General features: G+C 43.6%; 1 non-coding gene across 1 annotated transcript; it reads left to right on the forward strand.

Annotated features, from left to right (window-relative positions):
* Window positions 1-10,551: 10,551 nt before the first annotated feature.
* Window positions 10,552-10,638, forward strand: TRNASTOP-UCA (transfer RNA opal suppressor (anticodon UCA)). Its single transcript has one exon. It is a non-coding gene; the product is annotated as a tRNA-Sec (tRNA).
* The last annotated feature ends 4,803 nt before the right edge of the window (window positions 10,639-15,441 follow it).

The following is a 15,441-nucleotide window of genomic DNA, read 5'->3' on the forward strand; positions in this document are numbered from 1 at the left end:
TAAGGCCAGGTCTACATTACACACTTACTTTGGTATAACTATGTTGTTCAGGGGTGTGTAAAAACCTTAACTGCGCAACAGACAGTGCTATGCCAGCAGAAGAGACACAGCTACCTCCTCTCATGGAGGTGGATTTATTAAGCCAACAGGAGAGCTCTCTGCCATCATCTTAGAGCATCTTCACCAAAAGCACTGCAGCTCTGTCGATGACCTGCTTTTAGCAGGATGTGAAAGCTGGGGCAGTCACAGTGGGTATGTTTACACTGTAATTAAACACCCGTGGCTACTCTGTGTCAGCTGACTTGGTGTCACGGGGCTGACCCTTCCACCTCGCGTTGTACCAGAGTCTGGGCTACAGCCAAGTAAGCTGCCATGGGCCAGCTGTGGGCGTGTATTTGCTATGTAGACATAACCAGTACTGCCAACCCCAATGATTCCAAAATCAGAAGTCAGGACCCAAAAGTTCATGAAGCCAATTAAAAGAAATAGTACATTTGGACCTTACTCTTTTCTGTCTAGTTGGTGAACCTTTATGGGGCACAGATCTAAGCTTTTCCCCATGACCATGGGCTAGAAACTTACTCTGGAAAAAAAAAACTTAAGCTGAGATTCTCACATATTCAATTGGCTCTTGGAGCTGGGTGATAAGAAAAATGCCAAATATCATGATAATATTGTGAGAGTTGACAAATGAAGGCAGCAGTTATCTGAATGTGCTTCAGCTCAACACTGAGGAACGAATGAGAGCTGGGAGGATGCCATCCATTGACATAGCAATATACTTCTAAGGCTATGTCTACACAACAGAGCTTACAGCGACACATCTGTATCAATGCAGCTGCTCAAAGGGGAACCCAACCCTGACTAAATCATCCCAGCCAGGGCTTTGTCAAGCCAGGCCTTAAAAACCTCTAAGGAAGGAGATTCCACCACCTCGCTAGGTAACCCATTCCAGTGCTTCACCACCCTCCTTGTGAAATAGTTTTTCGTAATACCCAACTTAGACCTCCCCAACTGCAACTTGAGACCATTACTCCTTGTTCTGTCATCTGCTACCACTGAAAACAGTCTGGATCCATCCTCTTTGGAACCCCCCATCAGGTAGTTGAATGCTGCTATCAAATCCCCCCTCATTCTTATCTTCCGCAGACTAAATAAGCCCAGAACCCTCAGCCTCTCCTCATAAGTCATGTGCCCCAGCCCCCTAATAATTTCCGTTGCCCTCTGCTGGACTTTCTCCAATTTGTCCACATCCTTTCTGTAGTGGGGGGCCCAAAACTGGATGCAGTACTCCAGATGTGGCCTCACCAGTGCTGAATAGAGGGGAATAATCACTTCCCTCGATCTGCTGGCAATGCTCCTACTAATGCAACCTCAGTTTCCCCTTCTGTAAACTGGAGTAACTGTGCTGACCCCTTTATAAAATGCTTTGAGATCTACTAACAAAAAGTGCTATTTAAGAATAAGTATGAATATCTTTGAGAGGATCAGAAGCTGTCTGGGCCCATATCAGTAACTTGACAAGTACACAGAACACAAGAGTCTTACAGAAATGCTCATAATGTCTCTTGTTTGCTTCTTGCAAAGGGAAGAATAGGAAAGCAAACAGTTTTATACTGGATGAGGAGAGAATATGGCAGCATCCCAGGAACCTTTGCAACCAGGTGGGCTGCAAATTGGAATCGACTTTTTCCTCCTTCAGCCAGCCCTTCCATTTATTCCTCCGGGGAGAAAGGAAACCTGTGTTAGAAACATGATTCCAACTGACAATAACACCTAGCACTGGGCCAGGATGGTACCTTTCTGGCAGTGTATATAACTGTCACTGGAAATAGGTGGAATAGTTTTTTCTGCTCAGGTGATCCTCAGTGGTCTGAGGTACAAGCTTCAAATCTTTGGCTCTGTGACAACGGAGTGGTTCAATTCCACCTCCTGGGTGCAGTTGCAGTACCAAGGGCTCATGCTGCATGACTGAGAGTGCTGTCCTCCCTTTTGAGAATCTATCTAGAAAGAGGAGTTTTGCAAGATGACCTTCACCCCTCTGTAAAGGAATACGCATGTGAAGGAGACCATCGCAATAACTGGAAAGTTGAATAGAACACAGGCTTTAAGCAATACCCGAACCGCTCCTTTTGTTGTTGCTGTTGCTGGGAGAAGAGTGAAGAAGCCGTTTTATCTCCATTCTAATTAGTTTAGTCTCACTGTTCTTCTCTGGCCAAACAGTTCCTGGTTCAAGTAAATCTTCAGTGCCCAGTTCGAACAGCAATTCCCAACTTTGGGGAGTACAAAACTGCACTGATCTCTGACTCCAGCTCTGTATAAGACAGCTGGAGATTCGATAAAGAGAACATATGGCTCTTGTTCAATATTCTGGGATTCCTTGTCTCCTTCTTCATACAAATTAGAGCAAAATAGTTCCTCGGTCAGCCAGTATTTTGTTTTTTTTGGCTGTTTTTTTTTTTTCTTTCTGGCCAATATGGGAAATGTTGTGTGTAGGAATTAAATGCCAAACCATGCTGGCCGTGCCTGGGCTTTACGGATATGCAATGCTACACTCTGATAATCAGCTGTCATCTCTCAGCTTAGCTACTGTATGCTTCACCCTTATAGAGGATAAGGAGAGAGAATGGGAGCTGTTCAATATCCCAGGGTGCTCTGTCACCATGCTGGAGGAAAATTAGAGCCTACTCTTTCAGAGAGCCATTCCACTTCCTCCTCACAGGGGGAAGGAAACCGGTATTCAGGGGATCATGCCAAATGGAGACTATGCACTCAACACAGAAGCAAGACAGTTCCTTCTATGTGGATTACATAGTGATAAGCTACAAGATCTGATCTCTATTGGGTTTTATAATGTGTGGTGAGTGGCGCATTTTCCGCCTAAATGAGCTTCAGATCTATGTGGTACCTGTTTCAAGGTCATAGCTGTCTAGTGACACAGTGGTTCAGTTCCATCACTTGGGTGTTCTCCATGTGCCAGACAGGCCTTCTGTCTCAGCGTGTGTTCCAGCCTTTATTTAGAGAGCTTTCCTCTCTGAGAAAGTCGCTCCTGAATCAGCTGCCTCCCACTGCAAGGGAAGCTTTCCCTGTCCAGTGTTTGTGGAAAGAAGATGATGACTGTGCCATCAATGAAGGAAATATGCCCCTCATAGTTGTAGATTAGACACAAAGCAATACTTCAGGATTTCATGTGTCAGCATTAGGTAAGAAGTTCTTCTTACATAAAATCATAGCTGGAAAGTTTGTTGTCCCCTGTGCAAGCAAAGACACAGACAGAGAGTGTTCTGACCTGCCTGCCCTTTGCTCGGGCTCTTTCATTTCAAGACACGGAAAAGCTTTTCTTAGCTTGAGATTGGTGTTAGGTTTCTTACAGGAAATCCTGTCTTAAAATTCTAAGCTTTTCTAATGCCCCATCTGTCCAAACCAGAGACTGTGAGAAGTCATTGCTAAAAGTCCTGGGGCTTCAGCTCCAACAGTAGTTAATCTTTACTTTAGTCCCGGATATTGATGATTCGATACCCAGTGTTCGTTAAGAAGGTGGCTGCTACAGCTTTCAGACAAGGGAAGAGCTGGTAATTTTGCTCAGATAGTGGAATAGATCTTTCTTTGAGACCTGCCTGTGAAATAGGATTATTCTATAACCAAGGAAAGACACTGTATCTCTTTGTGTATCTGTTCCCTCTCTCTGTAAAATAGGTATTGTAATGTTGCTTGTCATTTTATATTTTGTACTCAAATCCCTTATGATGTTAAATTCAGCAATACATGGGAAGGGGTCAGATGCTCCTGTGAAGGGTACCTCTGAATGTCTACATAAATAAAAAGAACACAAAGCCGTTATGAAGGGGTCCCCATTAGAAGTGGGCTTTTCCTCTTCTCCCTCCTGCCTCCCCAACGATAGCTTATTCAGCAAAATATGCGGTTTCAGTCAACCCTAAACTAGTTGCAAATTTGACATGAGTTTGCCCAATCGTTTCAGCCCCCCAAAAGTTGGGGGATTCACAAGTGGATTTAGGTGTCATTCACAAAACAGCAGCAGGAGCTGGAGAAGAGGTGTGTGCAGGGGAATTTAGTTCCAATACGTGCTGGTAGCTCCTGGCTCTCATAAATCTACAACACCCCCCTCTGAAAAGCTGCATAGCCATTTGACATTTGCCACTCTGTATCAACAAAAAGAAAAGGAGGACTTGTGGCACCTTAGAGACTAACCAATTTATTTGAGCATAAGCTTTCATGAGCTACAGCTCACGAAAGCTTATGCTCAAATAAATTGGTTAGTCTCTAAGGTGCCACAAGTACTCCTTTTCTTTTTGCGAATACAGACTAACACGGCTGTTACTCTGAAACCTGTCACTCTGTATCAGGCAGTTTAAAACTGATAAGGAGAGAGCATGACAGGTGTTCAGTATCCCAGGATCCTTTGCCACCATGACTAATGCAAATCAGAGCCTAATCTTTCCTGAATCAGGCAACCCTAGCTTTTACTTCTTTTGTTCTACCATTTGACACCTGCTTTGGAATGAGAATGCCAACTAGCAATTATACACACAGCAAAGGAACTGAACAATTCCGTCTACCTGAATTGTGTTGCTTCCGGTTAAAACAATTTGTCTGTATTGTATATTGCTTGGCAGGCGTTGAACTTTTTTGGCTCTGTGATCCTCAGCGATCTGGATGTAGGTTTCAAACTGATAACTGTCTAGCCACAGAGTGGATTAATTCCACCTCCTGGGTGCTCCTGTGATGATGACAGGTTGTTCTTAGATTGCTCTTTATTCATTAATAGGATTTTTTTAAATTAATAAAGCAGAACTCAAAAATCTTGTTCTCCCCAGTGGGAAGGGAATCTCAATGTGTCCTTAATCTATGGAACAAAGCTGATTCTTGGGCCACAAACATGCCACAGCTGTTTGTGGAGTAGTCAGCAAATGACAGCATAGCATTGTGTATTTCACTCAGAGAGTGTGTAAAAATTCTTCCAAGTGAACACATAGACAGAGAAAGTCCTGTCCTGCCTACCACTGGACCACGATCTTTTACGTCGAGGCTGAGGAAACCTTCTTTCAGATTGAGCCTGGAGTTGAGCTAAAATTGGGAGCTTTTCTAACCCACTGCTTAGCGTGTCTCTGTCCCAGCTGGGGCCAGCCCATAGAGGAGGAGGAAAGCGTTGAAGAGCTTGGAACGTTAGCTCAAGCTGTAGTTACCTGACGTCCTCACTGAGGAGGGCATAAGTTTGATAGCAGCTGTTTGGTATGGAGTATTACATTATATGGAATAAAAGGCCTGAAAAGTTAACTGAGCCATCAATAAAGTTGAGAGTTTTTTATACAGAGACCTCAGCCTGCTTAGTACCATGGCATATATGCGATTAAAAATCAAGTTTTTAGAAGGAATGTCCTCTCCCCAACCCCCACATTTCTTACAGGGTTATAGCTGTCCTTTTGCGAGGGGAACGGGGGTGTGTGGAGAAAAAAGGTTAGAGGAGATGGGCTGGAGTGGTTGTTGTTGTTAAAGTCTGGTCCCTTTTCCAAAAAGACAAAACAAACCCACACAAGAGAGAAAAAACAAAGAACAGCACAGATAGAAACTGTGGGTTCTGCCTCCGGTGCTGACTTTCACTTGCAGTCTCATTGCTGGAGAAACACACGCACGGCTCATTATCTCTTTAGCCACTTCGAGACCTGGCAAGCTCACACTGAGGGCTGTATGTGTGCAGTGATGTCATCTCCCTCCCTCTCTCTGGCCCAGTCTGGCTGGGACAACTCTCAGGATTAGCATAAAGAAAGCACAATGGTGTCACGCTGGATCCCAGGAGACAGCAAGAGTGGCAGCCATGATTGTAAAGCTTCCTGCAGTGGGTGTTGACAGACGGCTTCTTCCTCCATCCATCCATATTTCCTCCCACCACCAAGTCTTTCTTTCTTTAAGAAGCCCTCAAAGGGACGATGGATGGACTAGCCCATCCCTTCATTATTTTGTTCACCAGTTAGGCCTAATTTCTGCACATTTTGGTCCATTTTTTTAGTTCCACACTTTTCTTGTTCCTCAGCCATAACCTTAACACAGTCCTTGAGTTATATCAGGAGGCCTTTTTGTTTGGACTAATTCAATCTGTCTGTCTCCCTTTTTCACCTTTTCCCATTAACATTTATTGTTAAAGGTTATTGTGACACTGTATAAACTTTCAGTTGCTTTCTACATTTGAGCTGACAATTTGCATAACTTGTAGGTCCAATTATCTCAATAAGTGTGATGGCAGCCGTTGAGAAGATCTTTTTCTAGCAAAACTTTCAGCCGAGGGAAGAACTGATGCTTTCCCCAAGGTAGTGGAATGGGATCTCTTTGCTTGACATCTGTCAGCGGAACAAGTTGCGTCTGTAACCAAGGCAAGACTTTAATCTGTTGGAGTCTGTGTTCCCTTCTCTCTAAAAGGGATATTCTAATATTTTATCGGTACATATGGGTCATATGATGATAAATCCCATAATAATTGTAAAGAAGTCACATGCTACAATGAAGGGCACCTATTTGTAATTCAGTAAACAACACGACACAAAGCCTTTAATAAGGGCTCACAAAACATTTTTTCCTGCTAATTGCAGGGTAATGAATGAAAAAGAAATGTTATCCCATTCATCACTGGTTTAGTATCAGGCTTTTCTGACCCATTTGGGCAGTGCTGTGCATGAGAATTAGCTCCCAAAGCATGCTGGCTGCTCCCGGACATTATTATCCTGTAATGTTGCCACACTGTAAAATCTGCGCTCATCTCTGACTCTAGCCAGCATGTGTTTTACTCAGTTTAATATAGGAATAGGAGAGAGCATGGACATTGGGCAGTATCCCCAGATGCTTTGTCACCTGGTTTCAGAGAAACAAGTCTCTACTCGCTCCACAGTTAGACAAGCCTTCTACTTTTTCCTCAGAAGAGAAAGGAAACCTGTTTTCAAGGGATGAGTCCAACTGTGAAAGACACCATCAGTGCAGGTGCAGGATAGTTTCTTTCCATAAGCCTTGCCTCACCCTCACTATAATGAGAGATTGTTATCAGTGCATTTTATAGGTCAGGGTGGGTTGTGCTTCTTTGCCTTAGGGACTCTGAGTGGGTCTGGGGTGCTGGCTTCAAACTTGTAGCTGTCTAGCAGCAGAGTGGTTCAATTCCAAGTGGCTCAACAGAGTGGTTCAACTGGGGGGAGGGAGAGCTCAGTGGTTTGAGAATTGGCCTGCTAAACACAGGGTTCTGAGTTCAATCCTGGAGGGGGCCATTTAGGGATCTGGGGCAAAAATTGGGGATTGGTCCTGCTTTGAGCAGGGGGTTGGACTAGATGACCTCCTGAGGTCCCTTCCCACCCTGATAGTCTATGATTCTGTCTCCTAGGTGTATGCAAGGGTCTCCCTGCAGTTCCTCTTCTCTATTCTAAACTCTTTCTCTAGCAAGTGCAACATTCCACAATCAGCTGCCCCCTATTGGGATGGGAAGCGAATCAATCCTGTGTGTGAGCATGTATAAAAAGATTAGTATTGTGTATCCGAAGAGAAAATTTGTAGAGCAGGCAGTAAAGCACAATGTTGAATTTCATGCATCCTTGAGGGATAGTTAACAACACATTCAATGAAGGTGAGTTGTCCTGCCTGCCATTGGTCCAGACTATTTGACTCTGAGGTGGAGGGATCCTTCTCTTGGCTTGACACTGGCACACAAGAAATCTTTTCAGGAGTGACCTTAGGAAATCTTTATTAGAAACTGCATGGGTTTTCTTCCTAGATGACTGTTAACATGGGAAAGCAATCTTGTGGCTTCAGGAGAAGAACAGGACTCAGGAGTAGAGTTAGGCAGGTAATTGGGACTTTTTTGGTTCCCTGGCAGTTCTGAAGAACAGTCTGGCTTGGGTTTGGTGGTGGTGCTGCTTATCTTGTAAGCATTAATCCAGAGGTTGGGGCACTCAGCTGGAAGTTGGGAAGGCCCAGGTTGAATACACCCTTCTATCTGCTGTGGAGGAAACCACTGAACTTGGGTCTTTTCTATGTTGCAGATGCAGGAGAGTGCCCTAATCACTGGGCTATGTGATAGCTTGATTTGCATATTGCGGGATGGAACATCAGTTTTCAGACCAGATCAACTCACAATGCATATTTTTTGCTAGAGAATGGAGAATCCATTTGATACCATTCTAATTAGTTTAGTAGCTGTTTTTTTTTCCTTTCCATTGCTGGCCAACTGGGGAATTGTTCTCTCTGAAAAATAGCTATCCGTTCTTGGCCCTATTAAGTCTGCATTGTTCCACTCTTTCGAAAAAGCAAAACTGTCCTGATCTCTGACTCCAACTCCTGAGCCAGACAGTTTGGTATTTGATAAGGAGAGAGTATGGCAGGTTTTCAATATCTTCATTATCATCGTGCTTGGTGCAAATTATACCCTACCCTTTCCTCAATCAGCTAACCCTTCCACTCTCCTCTTTTGTTCTCCCACAGAAACTTGCTTTGGAGAGATGATACCAACTGGCAATTATACACACAGCAAAGTGGCAGAGCACTTCCTTCCCACATGGGTCACATAGCCCTCAGTGCAAAGAGTGTGCACTGCTGTGTTTTAGATAGGTAAAAAACTAGACCCTACACAAAACTACGTGTTCCTAAGTGATGTGGGGGTATAGCCTTTAAACCTGTAGCTGTCTAATACCAGAGTGGTTCAATTCCACCTCTTGGAGGCAATTGTGGTGATGGCCCATCTTTCTTTGAGCTTGTGCTCCCCACTCATTAGGAAGCATTTTCATTCTTAAGAGGAGAACTCTGAAATCTCCTGTAACCCAGTGGGAAAGGAATCATGTTGTGTTCTTCATCGATGGGAAGAAACTGGTGCTTGGAGCACTGAACAGGACACCACAGCCTGTAGATTAGTCAACAAACAACAGTGTAGCGTTTGCGTCACACTGAGAGATCGGGAAAACATTCTTCTATGTGAACCGAGAGCACAGACAGAGCGTGTCCTGTCCTGTCGGCCATTGTCTTCTATTTGAAGGCAGAGGAAATCTTGTCCCAGCTTGACTTTGATTTGCCACAGGATCATCTTTTTGAGGGGGCCAGGTGGAAATCCCAGACTAGAAATATGAGCTGCTCAGAGTGTGTTTGGTGTTGCCTTCTGTGCCCGATCTGCAAGGCCCTGAGTTTGTTTCCCATCACCTTTACAAATCAGGGCTGGCTTCCCCTTCATTTTGCTCTGCATCCTTGGAACTTGGGAGATCTAGAGGGATTTTTTGTGGGGGAAACCAGCACCCTTCCCAGGATACAGAAGCTTTGATTAGACAATTTAAATGGTCCCGTCTGGCCTTAAAATCCATAAAACTAGTAATTCTTGTGCCAGAAAGATAGACAGTGACAACAGCAGCAAGGTTAAAGCCCCTGTTTTTTGCTGTCAAGCGTCGTCACTCTGACTCAAGCACTAGTCCTCAGTAGACTGTGTAAAAAGAAAAGGAGTACTTGTGGCACCTTAGAGACTAACCAATTTATTTGAGCATAAGCTTTCGTGAGCTACAGCTCACTTCATCGGATGCATACTGTGGAAACTGCAGAAGACATTATATACACAGAGACCATGAAACAATACCTCCTCCCACCCCACTCTCCTGACTAACACGGCTGTTACTCTGAAAGTAGACTGTGTGTAGTTGATGTCTGTCTTTGCAAAACCTGCCTCTTGAGTTCAAGCTGTCACAACTTCTAAGCTCAGCTCTGACTAGCAGGGGTTCAGCGCTCAGATGACAATTGTCATGCTCTTTCCTTATAAAGCTTCCAGCCAAGAGGAGAGCTGCTGTCTGTGCTAAAGCGATGGAATAGGACATCTTAGTGTGACACCTGCCTTTGGCACAGGTTTCTTCTGTAACCTAGATAAGGTTTTCCGTCTCTTCCTGGGCATTTCTGAGGGGCCAAGCTGTCATGTTTTGTGGCTGTTAATTCTCTCCTCCTTTCTGAGATGCTTTCTCTGTGAAGAGGAATGTGCAAAATCACCTGCACCCTCGCTTGAAGGGAAACACATAGGGTGGATGCAATATCAATAACTGGAGAGTTCAACAGAACACAGAGCCTTTGAGAAGTGGTCACAGTGGCCCCCTCTGGCTTGTTGCAGAGGGCTGGAGAAGCCCTTAATCAGGAAAGGGCTCTCTGTGTGGAAATGTGCTCCCAAACATTCTGGCAGTGCCTGGCCCCTTTAAAGCTGCAACATCCCACTTCAAAAAACTGCCCTGCTGTCTTCCCCAGGAGATGATGTCAAGCCCTGTAATTCTGGATAAGGATACAGTGTGGCAGCTGATCAGCCTCCCAGGATCCTTTGTATCTGCACTGGATGCAAATGAGAGCTTATATTATCCTTATTCAGCCAGCCAGTCTGTTAAGTCCTCATAGGAGAAAATAAACTGCTTTTAGAAAGATGAAACCAACTGGCCACATTACACTCAGAACCAGAGGCAGTTCCTGCCCACCTCTATTACATAACCCTCACTGAGAAGAATTCAGCTATCGGTGCTTTATATATTTAGGAGTTGGGTATTTGTTACTGCCCAGGTGATCCTCAGTGGTCTGGGGTGCAGGCTTCAAACCTGTAGCTGTCTAGGAACAGAGTGGTTCAACTCCACCTCTTGGGCGGACGCATGGTAGGTTATTATTCTGTTGTCTGATAGAGACATCTATTAAGACCCCTGAATGGGGGAACACATGAGAAAAGCAGGGAAAACTCCAGTTTGCCTCCAAGCGAATATCTATGCTGCAGTTAAATAGCCACAGCTGGCTGTGGAATTGCAGGTTTAGATAATCAGGCTGCTGCCTGAGCTTAGGATCCTACAGTCCAGATTCAGATGTTTAAACAGATTCTTAGCCTGAGCCCAAGTCAGCTGGCCAAGGGCCAGCTACAGGTTTTCAATTGCAGTGTAGCTACACCCTAAGGCAGGGTTCTCAAACTGGGGGTTGGACCCCTCAGGGGGTCATGAGATTATTACATGGGGGGGGTCGCGAGCTGTCAGCCTCCACCCCAAACCCCACTTTGCAACCAGCATTTATAATGGTGTTAAATATATTAAAAATGTTTTTAATTTATAAGGGGGGGGGTCGTACTCAGAGGCTTGCTGTGTGAAAGGGGTCACCAGTACAACAGTTTGAGAATCACTGCCCTAAGGGGATGTTATGCTACCACAGACAAAGTCATTAGGCTATTAACGACAGTCAAACCTGATTTTTCAATTGCTTATAAGTTTATCGTTATTCTACCTTTTTTATTTTCAATCCTAGAAAAGAGCGCATTGGTTTCCTTGCATGCCAAATTTAAAATGTCAGTCATTTCTGCATGATCAGCAAGTTGTGGGGAAAAAAATTGTTTGAAAATGAGATTTTTTCCCGCCAAAATATATATATAACTAACAATTGGACAAAGAAATTTTGTTCAGACTTTCCAGAAATATTCACCTCTGAGTAAATGTCAAACCGAGAACATTTCAGTCCCCAAAAGGAATATTGCAGAGAGTTGTGTATTTGAGACAAAATGGAAACTGTTTTTGCAAATATTTCTCTATTGGCAAGAGCCAGCATCCGCTCTAATAGCATTTTTGGAACCCTTGATCATACGGCGACTTTTGTTCTGAACTTTATGCCTTTAAGTAACTTTAGTGACCTTTCAAATGGATTGATCTTATTTGTTTGAATGGTAAGAGCATGTAGGTAAACATTTTGTTGTATTTTATTATGTTATTAGCTCTGTAAGGAATCAATATGCAAAATAATCATAGCTTCTTGAAAATAATTAATAAGCAAAATATGACAGTTTATGCTACACCATCTCCATATTTTGAAACAAGATAAGGGGTTGTCAATTATTTTTTGTCAAGGTCCAAATTTCTTGGTCAAAGTATAGTCAAGGTCCAGACCGCAGACAAAATAATTTAAAAAATCCACAATAACAATAATGATAATAATAAGTAAATAAAAAGATTTCAGGGTCCACCTATTGACTACCCTCAATTAAATATATATATGTGAAATCACACTGATTGAGATCCTCAGGTGATGAAAATGAGTATTGCTCCTTCAAAATCAATAGATCCAAGCTAATTTACACCAGTTGAGAATATATTTTCTATCAAATATTTCTTTCTCTGATGCGTATTAATTATCCATGATTCTTCTACTTTCCTTATTTACTGCTTTTTCAGGTGCTGCTGATTTCACCATTTTCTTTCAAAAATGGAAAAACTGATCTATCTTAAGAAACCTATCATTTCTTTGTTCAATATACTGCATTTTATTTTTGGCATGCATATTTAAATCCTAATGTGCACACACACACACACACACGAACGATGTGGGTTTTGCTGCTGACATTTTAAAACTCTGCCATACATATCAGGAATTTAACCCCTTGCTGGGTTTAGCAACAGAGCTCAGAATTCTTGCAAAAGAGGAGCACAGTTATAGAGACTGACAATCCATCGGAGGCAAAGGGTATGCATCTAGCAGTGTGCCTCTGAACTGCAATGGGTAAGGGATATGTGAAGGGGTATAAGCTTTGGTGTCCTGGCAAAATTCTGACCCAGGACCCTGATTCAGGAAATCACCCCTATTCAAGAAGGTCACTGAAGCTTATGCTTAAAAAGACGGGCTCTTAAGTGCTTCTTGAACTGGGCTGCAAACATCTAACGAACTGCAGCCCTGAGTCTGAAATGGAAACTGGACCCTCCCCAAGCAGATCTTATTGGAGGGTCAGGACCTACAATTCCGCCAAGTCTCAAACCTTTCATTACTTCCTGTACTTCTCACAAAGCCTTGTCTGCATACCTTGTTAATGATCACTAGGGCTCTTGCATTACCTCAGTGCAGACCCAATCCTGCTTCACGGATCTCCCATTGACTACAGTGGTTCATTATCTCACCCTTAGTGGGGTAGCAGTTTTCTGCAATGGACTCAATTCTTTTCGCTCTTTCAGCAGGTAAGGTAGGGTAGTTTCAACATGCTGTTGGACTCATCCTGCATCTGTGGAGTACAATTAATCCCACTGCAGCAGGAAAATGGACTCAGTGGTCTAACAGACCTTTCCCATCTCCAAATTCTATAGCTTAAAAGGCAGTTAATCTGGACTGTACACAGACCACTAAATCCACCATAATGTATGGAAAAACTGATGGACTACATAAAGGCTTGAGATAAAGGGTTAACCTGGAAGGAATCCTGAAGTTCCATAGAGAGATTTAAACAAGAACAAATACACAGGCCGGATTCTATCCTCTGCTGAGATCTGTTAAAGGCAGGGGTGAAAGTAAACGTAAAGGACTTACTGATGTGCCGGAGTCCTGAGCGGGGGCATGGCCTCAACCGGAAGAGGCGGGGCCTTTAAATCAAGATTTAAAGGCCCTGGGGCTCTGGCTGTGGCTGGGAGCCCAGGGCCTTTAAATCACCCGGAAATACCAGCTGGGAGCTCAGGGGTGAATGAAAAGGCCTGGGGCTCCAGCTGCTGCGGGGCTCCGAGCCCTTTAAATCACTGCCGGAGCCCTGCTGCCGCTACCCTGGGGCTCTGGTAGCAGGACTTGGGCGGCACTTTAAAGGGCCCGGGGCTCCCCCGCAGCAGCTGGAGCCCCAGCCCTTTAAATCACCACCAGGGAAGCCGGTCTGGTTTGGCACGGCTTACTTTCACCTCTGGTTAAAGGGCAAGTGATGCCTCCCTGATTCTCATGCTGCACCAGCTCTGGTCCCAGCCATTAGCATAAATTACAGCAGTTTAGGGGCAGCTCTAATTTACACCAATGAGCCAAGGTCCCTATGGACCATGCACCCATTGTGAATGGGTGTAGTTCAGATTCGAGCATTCCCTCAACCAGCTATGCTAAGGTAGGAAAAACAGTTGACGCAGGAGTTGATTTCAGCGCTTTATGTCAGCTGAGAGCTTCACCAACATAGACAATTCTCAGCTGGCCAGTTAGAGCCAGGTTTTGCCACTTCATACCATCTAAGCAGTAAAAATGGCCAGAACAAAGAGAGAGAATCTGTCCTATAAACCTGTGGGTATGGTTTGCCATTGTTGTATTCATGTTTTACACGATTAGAGCCAGCACAGTAATGCTAGCATAAAACTAGTGCAAGAGAGTGAAGGATGAAGCCTTCTGTCTCTATTACATTTTAATTGGAAGGAAATCTATCTCTGACTTAATTTCCTTTCTTGTCTCAGCCACACTCTAATAGATCAAGGGACATGCAAATTAAGAGAGAATATTTTGGATATGGCTGATTTTAAAGTTGAACATGAATAATATCTCATGCCTCTGATTTAGTGTCAGTACCATTTTTCTTGCAAAACTGTGGAAACAACGACTGTTTCTTTGTGTGACAAACAGGTGGTTTTTTTTCTTTATTAAGAAGGGGAAATGGAATTATGCATCACAATTATTAAAAAGGACATATCAACTGCCTTGTGTTAGTCAACCTGAAATTGAGCCCTTTCATTAAAATGCAGTAGCATTTATTTTGTGATGAAGTGACAAAGACCCAATTACTCAGAAGCATCAAGATACGCTGTGTGGGCTTTTATTTTGTAGCAGGGAACTATTGGCTAAGAAATTCAATCTCCTGGTTATCAGATTATTGGCCAATGCAATTTAATATAGACACTTTTGTTTTGACTTACAGCAATAGAAAATCATTTGTCAAGTGGTTAACCTTGGTTTGCTTTTGGAAATCTCTATTTGGGAAGAGGTGAATGGGATGATTTTCTTTTATTGTAACTGCTCAGGAAAGTGAAGGCTGGATGAGACAGACTAGAAACTTCAGTACAAGAGGAACAATTTAGGTAAGTCTGTTCACTGCATCTTGAGTTAATTTACTCCAGACTTATCCTGCAACACTCCAGTTGTTTTGTTCCAGACAGCCCCAGGAGCAAAGATCTACCTTTACTGAGCTAAGTCAGACTGGAGCATGGTTTCATTCTGTTCTGGTATTATGTATCAATAAAACAAACTTTTTTGATACATTTGGCCCCATGCCTAAGGGAATCAAATAGTTTTTCTTTGCTCAGCCTCTATTCTGTGCATACAATTAGTGAGCAGCTGTGAGGGAGGAGGGATCATTACTGAGGAATAATGTTCCCTCTAATTTTTGACTGGCCATGTGTGCAAAAAATTGCTTCTGTGCAAATTTTTAGGCTTCTGTGCAAATTTTTGTGCACGTGGTGTTTCTCCATGTGCATGGGGTTTAGGATCTGTGTGTGCACGCACGCACGCAGCTTAGAGGGAACAGTGTTGAGGAAGACATGTAGCTGTGGGGAGGAAGAATGATTTTATGGTTAGGGCAGCTGGTGGGGGGTCGGAGATCGGTGTTCAGTCTGTTGCTCTCCTACAGTGTTCCTGCATGACTTTGAGCCAATCACTTAGGCTCAGATCCTCAAAGATATTTTTATTACTTATTCCCATGAG

This window comes from Eretmochelys imbricata, chromosome 4 (assembly GCF_965152235.1).
Source record: "Eretmochelys imbricata isolate rEreImb1 chromosome 4, rEreImb1.hap1, whole genome shotgun sequence".
NCBI lineage: Eukaryota > Metazoa > Chordata > Testudines > Cheloniidae > Eretmochelys > Eretmochelys imbricata.